Source organism: Miscanthus floridulus, chromosome 12, assembly GCF_019320115.1.
Source record: "Miscanthus floridulus cultivar M001 chromosome 12, ASM1932011v1, whole genome shotgun sequence".
NCBI classification, from domain to species: Eukaryota; Viridiplantae; Streptophyta; class Magnoliopsida; order Poales; family Poaceae; genus Miscanthus; species Miscanthus floridulus.
Genome location: NC_089591.1, coordinates 47,806,802 through 47,822,526, shown reverse-complemented (window position 1 = coordinate 47,822,526; position 15,725 = coordinate 47,806,802). Strand labels below are relative to the sequence as shown.

General features: G+C 45.5%; 1 pseudogene; it reads right to left on the bottom strand.

The window, feature by feature from the left end:
* Positions 1 to 12,815: 12,815 nt before the first annotated feature.
* LOC136495816 (putative cis-zeatin O-glucosyltransferase) lies at positions 12,816 to 15,238 on the bottom strand (annotated as a pseudogene).
* Positions 15,239 to 15,725: the final 487 nt, after the last annotated feature.

The following is a 15,725-nucleotide window of genomic DNA, read 5'->3' as shown; positions in this document are numbered from 1 at the left end:
AAAGCTAGCGAGGTTCGAGCACCGGCGTAGCTGGCGACGTCCGTGCGGTGAAATGTGCCCACTTAGTCCTCGAGCAAGAAGAATCCGAGCGCCGAGGAGTAATCGGCGTAGCTAGCGATGAAGCACGAGCGACGAACAGTCTGGTTAATTGGTCGGCGACGAAGTGAGCATTTAGTAGAAGCGACCGGTGAATAGTGCGATCAACTAGTCAGCGACGGAGTCCATGAACTAAGCGGTCTAACCAGTTGATCGGTGGAGAAGTCCGAGCACCAGGTGGTCTGATCACCTGGACGATGATCCTATAATACAAATATGTAGAATGGGTAGTACATGATGTAAAAAGATATGAACTCTGGAGAAAATCAGCAATGGTGATGAAACGACGTATGCAGCTCAGTGATTAGTTGGTGTGATGATGTATTTATATTTAATACAAACCGCCCAAATAGTTAGTGTGTAGTTGAGTCTCCAGCCCTAGCTAGCCCGTTAACCATAACGCGGGGCACAGAGCCTGTGCACGTGTAAGAAGAACAAAGCGTTGCTAAGGAGCCATTGCCGACTACCCATAATGCAGACGGCAGACGCTCGTGCACGTGTAGGGAGGAGCCAGAGACAGGGCCATCTCTGGAAGCGTTCGAGCATCAACAGGACTGTTTGAGGGTTCAGAAAATCGTTTGGAGAGCAAATATAGAGAAAACAGCTCAGAGAAACATTATGGCGATATACGAAGGTTGAAGAATATTTAGAAAAATATTAAAGCGTGACTTAGCTTTAGACAGAACATCTGGTCGTGGCATGTGATGTTATCTGGTCAGCGACGCGGGTAGCTCGCTTGTTGGCTGGAACGGAGTTGATCTAGTGTTGGAGTAGGACGGACGTAGTCGGAGCTTGGCGGCGTCAGTTCACATATGAAGACGTGCAGTCAATTTGGAGTCGTGGTCGTGCGCCGCCAGCCACTGGCAACAACTTCATTCGTGTCAGGATATGGCTTCAACTCAAGTCAGTGATGCTTTTCGTCTTCTGCATGGAGTCAACGCGTAGTCTTGATTGGATCTTTTGAATCTGGTCGTAGTCGTAGGAGCAGTTATGTGCATGTATACGCACATACATGAGCACATGCAAGTCAATTTGCATGGCCGATGCTTATTGCCTCCGTCGGTGATTGCCCAGGCCCCTTGAAAGGTCCTTGTGTGGTTTTGGTAATTGAGTGACAACCTAGGTGGACTAATTGTGTTTATGTGAGATACACAGGTGATTAGTCCATAGGTACATATGTGTGAGCAATATATGCCATGAAGGTGAAAATGGCTTGGAGATGTTGCAAAGCTCACACATGTGATGATAAAGGAGCTCATTGCACATGATACATGACATTGAGTCATGTGATCAAGGTGGAGAAGATCAAGACAAGACTTGGCTTGATGGACCCACAACATGCGTGAAGGGCAAGTCGAAGGCTTTGAAGCGATGGACCGCGTAGCGGTGAAGCTTAAGCAAGACTTGGCACCAATGGACAAAGGCAACGGTGAAAATCAAGTGAAGTCAAGATTGATGAACCAATATGATCATGTGATGATATGAAGTGGATCATATCATTGTTGATCGTGTTGGTGCATGTGTTGCATCAACATTGGAGGAGATGGAATGGAATGCGCAAGGCAAAGGTATAACCTAGGGCATTTCATTTCACCGGTCATAGGTGTGTAGAGAAGTTGATGACCGGGTTTAGGATAGATGGCCGTACTATCAAGAGGGGCAAACTTGTTTGCATATCGGTCATCTAGTGCCAATCGAGTGATCTAACTTTGCATCGTCGCTAGGATTGAGTGGCGTGGCAAGTTGAGTGGCTAATCCTTTAACAAATGATTGTGAAAATGCTAACACACATACACATAGTGGTGTACACTTGGTGGTGTTGGCACATTTACAAAGGAGATGAAGTTGGAGTTGATATAGGATCAACTCGGCGATGGAACGGAGGTGAGAAGGGTTCGGAACTCCACCGGCGGAGTGTCCGCCCGTAGAGTGCGGATAGTCCGACGGTACCACCGGTGCCCTGTTCTAAAAAGATAGGGTCTCACAGAGTGGACCAGACACTGGTCATGTAGTGACCAGAGTGGTGGCAGGCAGCGTGCAGCGTCGGTCAATCAACCGGACGCTGGCTCTAGAAGTGACCGGACGCTGGCTATGTGTGTCTGGTTAGGGCTAACGTATGGTGACACAGGTAGAGCAGAAGCTGGAGAGTGACCAGACGTGTCCGGTCATGAAATGTCGTTTCTGGAACCTTACTGGAAACGACCGGATGCTGGAGGCTCAGCGTCCGGTCAGTTCAAGCTGCTGTGTCTGGTCGATAGATGACCGTTGAGATTGGGTGAACAGTGTTTGAAGAAGGGGACACATGGCGTGCATCGCACGACCGGACGCTGAGGTCCAGTGTCCGATCGATCGGACTAGAGCGTTCGGTCATCCTGACTTTTGCATAGTGAAGGGGTAACGGCTCTATTTATTTGTGGGGTTATAAATAGAAGCCATGGTTGGCCTTGGGCCAGCAGCTGAGCGCACTAGAGCCTTGGTGGCTTGTGTAATAGTGTTTGGGAGCCCTCCATCTCACATATACTTGATAGTGATCATTCGATTGTGTGAGAGAACGATTCTAGTGCGATTGCATCGTGAGGTTGCATCGAGTGGCACTAGGTGATCGAGTTGCAAGCTGGTGGTGCTTGTTACTCTTGGAGGTTGCCACCTCCTCGATGGCTTGGTAGTGGTCTCCGTTGAAGCCTACAAGAAGCTTGTGCGGTACTCCGGAGAAGAGCTTTGTGAGGGGCATTGTGCTCGCCCCGCGGGAGCCACGAAGAGCAACTCTAGTTGAGTGTGTCATTGAGCTACCCTCACTTTTGGGGTAGGTTCTTGCGGTGCCCGATGTGTGGGCTTGGCGGGTGATGCCAATTAGCTGCCCAACCACCAAGTGAGTGGTCGACACAACGGGGATGTAGCGTGTTGGCAAGCACGTGAACCTTGGGAGAAAAATCATCGTGTCAACCTTGTTCTTCCTGTTGGTTTGCATCCTCGTTACACAAGCTTATAATTACTTTCGTATACATTGTGCTTGTGTAGTTGCTCTTGTAACTAGTTAGCTTGTGTAGCTTACTAGTTACCTTCTTGCTTGTATAGCATAGAAGTAGCTCCCTTGCATGGCTAATTAGGTTTGTGTAACCTTGTTAGTCACTTTGCTTAGTTTGTGTAGCTAAGTATTTACGCTCTCTAATTTGGCATTGGTTGCCTTGTTATTGAGCATTGCTAGTGAGCTTAGTTGGCTTTGTGCTTTTACTTACTAGCATGTGTAGGAGCTCCTTTGTTGCTTAAAGTACTAGTGGCATAGGTTTTTGTGACCTTGCTCCTAGAATTGGTTAGGTGAGCTTTAGCTAACCCGGCACCTTTGTTGCTTGATTAGTATCTTTGTAAGGTGCTAGAGAACATAGATAGAGGGGTGTAGTTTTGGCTAGACCGATAGTTTTAATTTCACACTTGTTTCAGCTATTCGACGCAATTAATTTTTGAAAAGACTATTCACCCCCCCTCTAGTCTGTCATCTCGACCCTACAAGTGGTATCAGAGCTAGGTCTCTCATTTGTGGTCTTCACCGATCCGAGAGGATGGCGGCTTATGAGCTAGATGTTGATTGTTCACACATTTTTGATGGCACACACTTTACACGATGGAAAAATTGGATGATATGCAATTTTAAGTTTATTTGCTCTCAAATGTGGTGGATGGTAGATGTAGGCTTTTCTCATATGTTGGATGAAGATAATCTAACTCAAGCATAAGAGAAATGCCTAGATCTCGATATCCAAGCTACTGACATCATGTATAGATCTTTGCATGATTGTATATTTGGAGAGATCATTGATATGAAGATCGCCCATGAGATTTGGAGTTATCTCAATGAAAAATATGGGACGGTCTCCGATGATGATGATGAGTCCAAGATGGAGGCACATGAGTGTGTTGAGCATAACCACAATTTGGTGATTGTGGAAGATTGCTCCACCTCATGGTCAAGTGATGATGATGATGATCGATCTACCACAAGTTCACTTGACAAGGTTGATGATGATGCCACAAGTGTTGCAAGTGATGATGCTACCCCATGCACACTTGATGGTGATGATGGTTCATGCTTAAGCCTTGATGAAGATGCTACTACAAGCTCTCCAACTACATCACCACATTGCTTCATGTCACAAGGTGATACCAAGGTAACAAATGATAATGTGGTTGATCATGTTGATTCATATGATGAGCTTGTTAGTAGACTTGCTAGAATGACCATGTCTTTAGAAAATGAAAAAGCTAAAACATTGGAATTAGAAAATGAAAACTCATTTCTAAAGAACTCTTGTGAAGAACATAAGAAATTACTTGATGCTTATAAATCTTCATATGATGAGCTAAAATTGAATCATGAGACACTACTTGCATCTCATGATGAATTATTAGAACAACATGCTTCTCTCATTAAAATGTTTACAAAGAAACTTAAAAATAATGAGAGCTCATCACATGGATCAAATGATAAATCACAAATTGTTGCTAACCCTTGTGATGTAGGCAAGAAGCATGTATCCACCTCTTGTGATGACTTATTAGATATGCCATGCTCTTCACATATAGATGCTTGTTCTACTTCTATGTCTTGTGAGACTAACCTTTTGAAGGAGAACAATGAGCTCAAAATGAAGTAAAGAAATTGAGCAACAAGCTAGAGAGGTGCTACAACTCAAAAGTCACCTTTGAGCACATGTTGAAGACTCAAAGAAACTATGGTGACAAGTGTGGTCTTGGCTTCAAGAAGATGACAAAGGGCGAAAGAAAGAGAGAAAGAAAGATGAAGAGGCTACAACAAAGAAAGCTTTCTCATACCATGTGCTACCGGTGTCATGAAGCGGGACACCTTGCAAATGGTTGCCCTAACATTGAGAAGCTCAAGAAGATAAAAGAAGATGAGAGGCTCAAGCATGTCAAGTGCTTCAAGTGCCGCACTTGGGGTCATCTTACCTCAATGTGCCCAACCAAGCAATTGGTGAAGCAACAAGTGAAGCCTCAACCAAAGTCACAAGTTGAGCAAGAGAAGACACCCCAAGAGCAAATCAAGATCAACCATAAAGATGGTGGTGACTTGATGATAAAGAAGAAGAAAACAAGAAGGGGTGGAAAGGCAAGGCATCCAATGCAAACTCAAGATGCCAAGATGATGAGCAAGAATGAAGATGAGAAGAAAGATTATGCTCACATCAAGTGCTTCAAGTGTGGAAGTGTGGGACACTTTGCCTCTAAGTGTCCTACCAATCTTGAGAAGAAGGCTCAAGCAATCCATGAGAGGCAAGGCAATGAGAAGAACCACATGAGCAAAGAAGACAAGGCTCAAGCAAAGAGAAAGTGCTACTCATGCTGAGAAAGGGAGCACATGGCACATTCATGTCCCCTAGGTGACATTTCTAAGCCTATTTCTATTGTTGATAATAATATACTTAGAAAGGATGGTAATGGTACCTCTATGGTTGCTATTGTAAAACATCCCGCTACTCATACTAAGGCGTTGCCTAAGTATGTTGCACCTAACTTGAGAGGACCCTAAGATTATTTGGGTACCATCAAAAAGTGGATGATTATTTATAGGTACCATCGGCATTGGAGACTTGATTCAATTGATCTCACATTAGTTCATCATATGTTGAATCAAGTTATGAAGCTTAGTGCACATCCGAACCCAATGCCAAGAGAAAATTGAGTGAAGTCCAAGCGCTATCAATATACAAGTGCTATAATTCAAGTTGTTAGGTGATTCATTGGATATATTTGATGACATGCAAATAATTGAGTTGAAGCTTACTAGTTGGATGATCATAAGCTAACCAAGGTATATCTTTTGTTGATCATTTCATTTGGGTGCATATGAGTTGATTGAATTGGATAAATATGCAATGTTGCTTGCTATGAGATGGTTGAATGGATAATTGATTAGTAGTCAAGTTTGAATTGATTTGTGTTGGATTAATTCATGAGATGACTTTTAGTAAGTGATTTGAATGGATATGTCTTATGGAAGTATTCAAACAAGTTAGTTTCAAGTTTGATTCATACATGATGAAGTATAGCTCAATTGTTGAAATATGTCCTATAATTGAGAATCTGAGCTAGCTGTGATCTTAGCCATATTTGAGTAATCAACACTTATTGGATTGGCATAAAAATTGGTGTACATGCTCTAGACTTATGGTATAAGACTCTGCAAAATTTTCATGAGAATTGGATAAGAAATGTCTCAGTTTTGGAGTGGATCTTGTCAGCTATAGTGCAGCAGTTTTTAGCATATAGCAGTGATAGAAGAATTGAAATCTGGTAGCAATCTAGAAGTCAAATGAATCTCAAATTTTTACAGATACTAGATAACTTAGTAATGCACACCTCCACCAAATTTCATGGTATTTGGATTTGTACTTTGGGAAATATGCATATTTCTTTGAAGGGTATAGAATCTGTCAGAAAAGTGACAAATATTGGATTGATCTAGAGTCACTTTGATTGAAAGGTCCTCAAGTTGGAAACATGTTTACAAGTGTTTGAGTTACCTAAGTTTAGGTTTTGAGATGATCTAGAAGCATAACAAGCAAAGAGTACAAGGCCATTTGATTATGGAGTGTACTTTGCATATTTTTGGTACTCAAGATGAAGATTAAGATCAAACTCAAGTTGAAGATGAAGTTTAAGTTCTAGATATGATTGGAGATCATTTGGTAAAAAAAGGGACTTAAACAAGTAGAAAGAAAATGACTTAAATAAGGAATCAAGGTTACTCATCAAGTTAAGTCCATCACTTGGATCAATCAATCAAGTTATTTCAAGTGAGTGTCAAGAATGACTCTTGGAGAGTGGTCACTTCTCCCTAGTGTAGGGGCTTGCTGCCTATGTATAGGTAAACCAAGTGTGGTACTTGGAAGACTAACATGGAAGTGGTGATCCGCGAAACATTTGAGATGCTTAGTTGAAGCAATCAAAAGGATTGATCAAGAAAAGCAAGCAACACCCAAAAGAGAGCTAGTCATGATATTTCAAGTGGTATTCTAAATAGTTCTCTCATGCAAGCAAAGATCAAAAGATGAAGCAAGCCAACCACAACAAGAAAGTGCACTTGATCATAAGTGGTATTCATTTCATATGGGTGAAGAGTGGAATTCAAAATGGTATCTATTGGTCTTCACCAAGCTTATAATTGAACTTCATATTGCTATTGGAGTAATGAATTAGAATCTATGTGACTATCCTCTACTCCAACATAGCAAAGGTATCATTATAATGTGCATGATCATTTCATCCCTTACTAGTATGTGATTAGTGCATATAGTACATACTTCATAGGATCATGCATAACAAATGAAATGTTTAAATTCATAACCTACCACTATTGCTTGAATTATTACTTGATCTAGTGGTTAGTATATGAATTTGTTCATGAGCTAGTGATCCCAAGTACTTGATCTAATTTGGATTGCTAACAAGTGACAAGTACAACATTGGTAAGATAACCCTTGCAAGAGGTGTGAAGAAGCTTGTCATTGGTTCAAACCGAACTTGGAAGCTTAAGCAAATCAATTTAGTTCAAGTCAACCATAGAAGCTCATGATAGTGATAAGAGTATAAGCATAAGACAACAATGCAAATGGATATCTAGTTTATTTGTTACAAGTGATATCTAGACTCAAGTATTTCATCAAGAATCTACAAGTGATGTCTAGATCAACTCACAAGTGATATCCTATAAGTGGTACTCATGAAGATAGCAAATGTTCAAGAAAGGGTTTTTATTGAAAAATCCAACAAGTGGTTCCATACTAGAAGATTCTTTCAAGTGATATCACATCTACACATAATATCAATCATGCAAGATGATGGTTGCACAAGTGATCCTCAACTTTAAGTGATCATCAAATGAAGAATGCATCCCTCACCTACAAGAGCTCAAGTGTATCAAATGGATGACCCATGCTATCACATAGGGGAAGGTATCCCACAAATTGATCTCAAAATCAAAAATCTTATGTGTGGTATCTCAAGAAGCTCTACACAAGATACAAGTGGTATGAGTTACAAGTGGTATCTACAAGTGGTGTCATTCCAACAATCAAGTGATGTCGTAAAAATACAAGATTCAAGCCGCAACCATCTACCCCAAGCGTATACCTTTGCATCAATGAAAAGCTCACCTTTTATGGAAATTGATGACAAAGGAGGAGAGATTGTACAAAGATATGAAAGCTTTGAGATTGAGAGTATACAAGGGGGAGAGATAAGATATAAAAGCTCAAAGAAGTAGAGGTTGGACATGGATATAACAAAGAGGGAGCAACATTGAAGAAAAGAGATGGATCAAAATTTTTGGACAAGAGAAGCACACAAGTAGGGGGAGTAAGCTCATGAACTTTGTTTGATTGCATTTGATATGTGCATATTCATGTGCTTGCTTGCATTGTATAAGCTTTCAAATTCAATATGCATGCTTGTGTGGTGTATGCTAGTTGTAGAACTTGAATGATGATTTGATAACTAGCATGCATAGAATGATAGCTAGACACTTGGTATGCTTTTCAAGTAATGCTAGTACCTTGCTTTTAATGTTGATCCCACAAGGTATCTAGTGTTTTTATTTCCAAGTGACATCTAGCTAACCATGGTGCTAAGGATGAACTTAAAGGTGCAACTCCGATTGGTACACGCTTCAAAGGTTTATTCGATACACCTTAGCATCATTTAGTAGTAATTACTCTCCCACAATTCTAATCAATGCATATGTGCGAGCTTCAAATCAAATACTCTAGCACATATGTAGGGGGAGCTAATACTACCATTTTGGGTTTGTGGTACTTGTCCAAAATCATTTTTCATATGGTAAAATTGCTTGGGCAAGCAACATGAATCCAAAAGAGCTTAATTTTCATATCTTTGTAGAGTTGTCATCAATTACCAAAAAGGGGGAGATTGAAAGGTCCTTGTGTGGTTTTGGTAATTGAGTGACAACCTAGGTGGACTAATTGTGTTTATGTGAGATACACAGGTGATTAGTCCATAGGTACATATGTGTGAGCAACATATGCCATGAAGGTGAAAATGGCTTGGAGATGTTGCAAAGCTCACACATGTGATGATAAAGGAGCTCATTGCACATGATACATGATATTGAGTCATGTGATCAAGGTGGAGAAGATCAAGACAAGACTTGGCTTGATGGACCGGTTGCCAGCGTGAAGGGCAAGTCGGAGGCTTTGGAGCGATGGACCACGTGGCGGTGAAGCTTAAGCAAGACTTGGCGCCGATGGACGAAGGCAACGGTGAAAAGCAAGTGAAGTCAAGATCGATGAACCGATATGATCACATGATGATATGAAGTGGATCATATCATTGTTGATCGTGTTGGTGCATGTGTTGCATCAATATTGGAGGAGATGGAATGGAATGCGCAAGGCAAAGGTATAACCTAGGGCATTTCATTTCACCGGTCATAGGTGTGTAGAGAAGTTGATGACCGGGTTTAGGATAGATGACCGTACTATCAAGAGGGGCAAACTTGTTTGCATATCAGTCATCTAGTGCCACTCGAGTGATCTAACTTTGCATCGTCGCTAGAATTGAGTGGCGTGGCAAGTTGAGTGGCTAATCCTTTAACAAATGATTGTGAAAATGCTAACACACATACACATAGTGGTGTACACTTGGTGGTGTTGGCACATTTACAAAGGAGATGAAGTTGGAGTTGATATGGATCAACTTGGCGATGGAACGGAGGTGAGAAGGGTTCGGAACTCCACCGGCGGAGTGTCCGCCCGTAGAGTGCGGATAGTCCGACGGTGCCACCGGCGCCCTGTTCTGAAAAGATAGGGTCTCACAGAGTGGACCGAACACTGGTCACATAGTGACCGGAGTGGTGGCAGGCAGCGTGCAGCGTCGGTCAATTGACCAGACGCTGGCTCTAGAAGTGACCGAACGCTGGCTGTGTGCGTCCGGTCAGGGCTGACGTATGGTGATGTAGGCAGAGCAGAAGCTGGAGAGTGACCGGACGCGTCCGATCATGAAATGTCATTTCTGGAATCTTACTGGAAATGACCGGACGCTGGAGGCTCAGCGTCCGGTTAGTTCAAGCTGCTGTGTCCAGTTGATAGATGACTGTTGAGATCGGGCGAACAGCGTTTGAAGAAGGGGACACGTGGCGTGCATCGCACGACCGGACGCTGAGGTCCAGCGTCCGGTCGATCGGACCGAAGCATCTGGTTGTCCTGACTTTTGCACAGTGAAGGGGTAATGGTTCTATTTATTCGTGGGGTTATAAATAGAAGCCATGGTCGGCCTTGGGCCGGCAGCTGAGCACACTAGAGCCTTGGTGGCTTGTGTAATAGTGCTTGGGAGCCCTCCATCTCACATATACTTGATAGTGATCATTCGATTGTCTGAGAGAGCGATTCTAGTGCGATTGTATCGTGAGGTTGCATCGAGTGGCACTAGGTGATTGAGTTGCAAGCCGGTGGTGCTTGTTACTCTTGGAGGTTGCCACCTCCTAGATGGCTTGGTAGTGGTCTCCGTTGAAGCCCGCAAGAAGCTTGTGCGGTGCTCCGGAGAAGAGCTTTGTGAGGGGCATTGTGCTCGCCCCGTGGGAGCCGTGAAGAGCAACTCTAGTTGAGCGTGTCATTGAGGTACCCTCACTTTCGGGGTAGGTTCTTGCAGTGCCCGACGTGCGGGCTTGGCGGGTGATGCCAATTAGCCGCTGAACCACCAAGTGAGCGGTCGACACAACGGGGACGTAACGTGTTGGCAAGCACGTGAACCTCGGGAGAAAAATCATCGTGTCAACCTTGTTCTTCCCGTTGGTTTGCATTCTCGTTACACAAGCTTGTAATTACTTTCGTATACATTATGCTTGTGTAGTTGCTCTTGTAACTAGTTAGCTTGTGTAGCTTACTAGTTACCTCCTTGCTTGTGTAGCATAGAAGTAGCTCCCTTGCATGTCTAATTAGGTTTGTGTAACCTTGTTAGTCACTTTGCTTAGTTTGTGTAGCTAAGTATTTGCGCTCTCTAATTTAGCATTGGTTGCCTTGTTATTGAGCATTGCTAGTGAGCTTAGTTGGCTTTGTGCTTTTACTTACTAGCATGTGTAGGAGCTCCCTTGTTGCTTAAAGTACTAGTGGCATAGGTTTGTGTGACCTTGCTCCTAGAATTGGTTAGGTGAACTTTAGCTAGCCTGGCACCTTTGTTGCTTGATTAGTATCTTTGTAAGGTGCTAGAGAACATAGATAGAGGGGTGTAGTTTTGGCTAGACCGATAGTTTTAATTCCGCACTTGTTTCGGCTATTCGACGCAATTAATTTTTGAAAAGACTATTCACCCCCCCTCTAGTCCGCCATCTTGACCCTACACCCCTTCCTTGGCCGCACGCTCGTATGCATGGTGCTATAGATGCACGTGGTCATCGTTGTTGCAAGATTGGATCAAATCCAAAACCGATGCTTGTTGAAGCGGTTAGTCACGAAGACCTTCTTTTCTTTTGTTGATCTCATGATTCGGTGTTGCCTTCGGAAACAATCCAGGAGAGCCAGGATTTAATCAGTCAAGCCGTGGGTTGCCACCATAGTAGATTGATTCCGTCGCCGAGTGATATCGAGCATGTCAGGCTACTGAAGTATGTCGCCGTAGGAAGTCAGGTTGCCACGAGCGGCGTCGATCTTGAGATCCCATCTGGCCCGCCATGGATCAAGCACACACCCCTACCTGGCGCGCCAATTATTGACAAAATATGCTCGGCAGTCCACCGAGAGGTATCCCATGATGATAAATTTGTCGTAGAGGTGAGCGAGATCAGGAGCGAGATGGTAATATAAGCACCAAGACACAAGATTTAATTAGATAGGTTTGGCCATCAGTATGACGTAATATCTACATCTTGTGTTCTGATGTATTGCATTGAGATATATCGATCGTCATGTATCTTGTCCGCTAGGGGACCCCTGCCTCTCCTTATATACTCTGGAGGGGCAGGGTTACAAGAAAAGTAGCATATTTGGTACTATACAATATCTTACGGTGCACGCCGAGCAGCGCCGTGCACGTCTTGATCTTGTGGGTTGGGCCACCTCCGATGGTGCGGCCCATGTCTTGTCTTGTGGATACCGGGGGGCTATACCCCCACAACCAGCGTCAAGTCAAAAATTGAATCCTATAGGACAAGTTCCATCACAAGAAATCCAACTAGCCGAGCTACGCTCGGTTCGCAACTAAAGTTGTTGACTCTAAGGTTCATAGGAATTCTCAGGATTTGCTGAATGATTTATATGATTTCATTGCTGTGACTCGCTGCTGGGACGACTTCCAATATATACTTGAACATAATTGGTTCAGAATATAATATCTAAAGCAATATTAAAGGGCTTATCAAAGGAGTGGTCCTAGTAAACTGCAATCATGGTTCACATGGAACCATATAGTTTTTCTTTAGTTTGATAGTTTGGTCAATTAAGATTTTGTTTCTGGTGTGCGTGCACAAATTTATTATAGAGTGAAATACACTGGCGGCCCTTTAACTTGTCGGTCTGTGCCAGTCCGGTCCACGAACTTGCAAACGCGGAAAATGGGCCCCTGAACTTGTCAAGTTGTTCACCGCAGACCCATTTCCCATCCGGCATGGCCTCCAGACGACGTGGCAGCGCCAGCGTGGCGGACGAAGTCGCCGCACGGACGCCACATCGCGGCACAGTCGCCGCACGGACCATGGATCACCTCGTCACATACGCGACGAGCTCGTCCAGGTCACCCTCGGCCACGGCGCCACGGACGGCCTCCCCGAGCACGGCCGCCCGCCGCCAAATCTCGGCGCCTTCCTCCGAGGACATAACCCTATCGATGGCATCGCGGATCGCGGCCGCGGGGGTCACGTCATGGCGCCGCTCCCAGGGGCGCACGAGCACGCCGCCGCGGAGGTACTTGTAGATGAGCTCGGCGTCCCAGGGCTGGTCGCTGTGCATGGGCCACGCCAGGATGGCTTCTTGTGGCCGAGGCTCTTCACGGTGGAGTTCCAGTCGCAGTGGCTCATGGACGCCGCCGTCGCGTCGTGCACCGGGATCTCCAGCTGCGGTGCCCACCTGGTGACCACCACGCCAGCGCGGGCGTCGCCAGGGCTGAGCTCGGACGCCGCAGCGGCACGAAGGGTCTCGACCGTGGCATCCCCTTCCCCGCCACCGCGCAGGTCCGCGCGGTCGGCGTCGCGCAGCACCCACATGAAGCGTGCCCCGCTCTCCCGCAGTGCAGTGGCCAGCTCGCGCACCTGCTCTAGGCGCAGCGATGATGTCGTGTCGAACAAGACGTACAGCACCGACGACGGCGGCTGCGCGTCGAGCCAGTCTAGGCACTCGTGCCGCTGCGAGCTCCCGCTACCAGTCCCACTGCTCGCGCCGGCACCGGGGAGCACCGGGCTGAGAGGCCCGACGGCGAACAGCCTGCGGCCGTCATAAGACAGGATCCCCTGGAGCTCATCGAGGAAGTCGCCCTCGAGCGCGCGGCAGTTGTTGACGACCATGTCGGCGCCGGGCGCGCGCCGGCACTCCTGCCCCATCCGCCTGGCGAGCACGACGAACTCCGGGTTGGCGTAGGCGTCAGGCGGGTGGAACACGAGGCTGTGGCGGCACAGCAGGGCGTGCTCCCGGTCCGCCCACCCGACGTTGTAGGAGGCGGCGAGGCAGTGCACGCCGAGGGCCTCGGCGCTGGGCAAGCGTGTGGCCTCGGCCACCGCGAACGCTGCCATGCGGTCGTGGAGGACAACGACGTGGCGGTGGGTCGCGGCGAGCTCCGCCAGGAGCGCTGCCAGCGGGGCCCGCGCGCCGGAGCAGTAGGCCTCAAAGAGCGGCGGCATGTGCCCCGGGAAAAGGGAGTGCGGGTCCGGGGTGGGGGACTCGTGCGTGGGCACGTCCAGCGCGCGGAAGCACACTGCCGCGGGGAGGGTGTCGTCCCCCCGTGCAGGCGCGCGCGGGCCTCCTGGAGGTGCGGCTCCGGCGCCGCGAAGTGGACGGGGAGCCCCCGCACGGCGAGGAGCAGGGACAGGTGTAGCAGCTGGTCGCCGTGCTTCGTCCGCCACGCTAGCGCTGCCACGTCGCCTGGAGGCCGCGCCGGATGGAAAATGAACCTGCTGTGAACAACTTGACAAGTTTAGGAACCCATTTTCCACGTTTGCAAGTTCGTGGACCGGACTGGCACAGGCCGACAAGTTAAAGAACCGCCAGTGTATTTCACTCTTTATTATATGTACGCCTGCTGAAAGCTTCTTATTAGCAAGAAAAGGAGTGGTCCTAATTCCTAAAGCATGTTATTGCTTTATTCTTTTAGTACTTACCTATTTGGGAATGTGCAAATGATAAGGTTCTGGCTCTTGAGTGAACTAATGCATTCTCCTCAATTAAACAAAATTGTAGTGCCAAGCAGCAAATTGAAACCTGCTGCAGGTGATTTGGTTGTTCAAGTCGGTGATGCCAAAAGAACAGATTGTGCCTCTGACAGCTCCGTTTGATACTCTTTTGGTTTGTGTTGGAGTTTACATAGAAATCAGAGGTCCAGAAGCCAAGTTTACAAACAGTTTTTTTTTTATTACAAATGTGGTGTATGTAGTGGCACCTCAACAGCTAAGAAGTGTGCACCTTTTCTACTTTGTGCTATTTAGAAATAAGTTTAGAGCACACATCTGACCAATATTGTTTTTTGTAATTTGAATCAGATGGCAGGCATCAAGAATATGAGCTTAGAAGAAAGGTAGGTGCAGATTTTCAATTTTTATTAGTCTGACCTTTCAAAATAGAACAAATTCTTAACAATGTAAAGTGAAAATGTCTTTACATGGGATATATTCCTCACTAAATATTCAGTATGATCATCGACAACTTGATTGTTTAGTTTGGGGCAGTACAGGTGACATGAATTTATTTATTCATTTAGAAAATAACTTTATGCGCACTGAACCAATTAGTATTTACCTATACACTTTTGCTAGCAAGCTACTATAGCTACAGAAACTGTGACTCCCGAGGCAGTTGGGAATCAACATGAAACAAGACAACTTGGTACCTGAAATGACAGAATGGTTTCCCAGTGGTTTTGGCGGCTTCCCAAGCAGGCGCCCTGTTCGTCTGGGCTTATTTGGCTTATAAGCCATGGCTGAAAGTACTATTGACTGATTTGGTGTGAGAGAAAAATACCGTTCGTTGGCTGAAAAAGTACGGCTCATAAGCCAAATAAGCCCAAACAAACAGGGCGAAGGTTTCATATGTCAGTGTCAGACTTTGTTGCTGTTATCAAAACAATATTTTTTAGTTCAGGTACTCAATGAAAAATGTCTAGTGTATTTCTTTTGCCCCTTTCTGGAAAAAACATTTTTTTATGCAACAAGGTCCAAGGGTGTTTCGTAGTAATAAGGACTTGATCTAGAGAAAACTAATGAAGACTGCAAGAAACAGAGGGCCATAAGTATTTACTGGGTATGATCTCTATACAAGGGTGACCAATCTTATGAGCCTTTTATCCTTAGCTACAGAAGATATGAGACTGTGGAGTGTGGCAGGGGCCCTATGTGTCTCATACCTGACTGCCCAGCCAAGAGAAGAAGGTTAATAGAGTTGCTGGTCGTGGTAGTTTTCTCTCTT